Here is a 981-nt window from a genome sequence, read left to right as displayed (position 1 = left end):
AAATCAAATCCGAGAGACTTAGGCACTTATGTAGCAACAAGGAGCCCAAATACTTTGGTGGATGGGAGCCTGTATGTCCCAGAACACAGCGCCTGTCCCGCCCCAGCCCTGCCCTGCAGCCACGGGCGGGATGATAAATGCCGAGCATTCAAGAGAGCGCAGAGATACTCCTAGACAGCGAAGAACAGGAGCAAAGGGCAACAGAGGGAGGTGTCGTGGGAACCGAAGGACGGGAATAAAGATCATTCCTCCTGCTGGAAGGTAGTTGGGACACCTGAGCTAACACCTCCGCCCCTAACAAAGCGCCAAGGAAATATCCCGTGGGCATCTGCAAGTGCCACGAGACAAATGAACGCATGGACACATGCTCAGGCTGCTACAAGGCAGCGCGCTCTCTCGGTGAGCACATGTTCAACCTAAGTGGTGGTTAAATACTTGTACTGGATCTGACAAGCAAGAAAGCATGTCAAGCTTTGCTTCACAAGGCTTTCCCGGCTGCTGGAAAACCCCTGAGACTTGACCCAAACATGATACTAAAAACATTTTTGGATCTATTTTCCTCCACTGGAAGTTTGGTGCCCAGCAAAAGACTTTGTCACAAAAGAGATACTCCCCCCACCCGGCCCGGTTTCGGTCACAGCAGGACCTAGCAGGCTTGCCTTGCCTGGGTCCCTGCTACCCGCTACATACACTAGTAATCATGCAGTATAGTCGGACCGGGCGTGAGTGCAGGGGAAGGACCGCGCCAGCCACCGATGAACTGCGCTGTGCGCTTCCACCGGCCTCTCCTGCAAGTCACAAAAACGACACAAAGAGAGGCAACTAGCCATGGACCGTGTAATGGCTCTGGGGCTGGTCTCTCTTCACACGAGCCCCGCGGCCAGCGGGCTCAGCGCTCGTCAGGACCAGGAGGACCAGGAGGGGGGGAGAGCTGACCCCCAGCCCGGCGCTCCAGGTGCTCGACCTGCCCGCTGCCAGCGC

Source organism: Crocodylus porosus, unplaced genomic scaffold (assembly GCF_001723895.1).
Source record: "Crocodylus porosus isolate Cpor-Errol unplaced genomic scaffold, CroPor_comp1, whole genome shotgun sequence".
In the NCBI taxonomy this organism is placed as follows: Eukaryota; Metazoa; Chordata; order Crocodylia; family Crocodylidae; genus Crocodylus; species Crocodylus porosus.
This window is presented reverse-complemented; position numbering follows the sequence as displayed.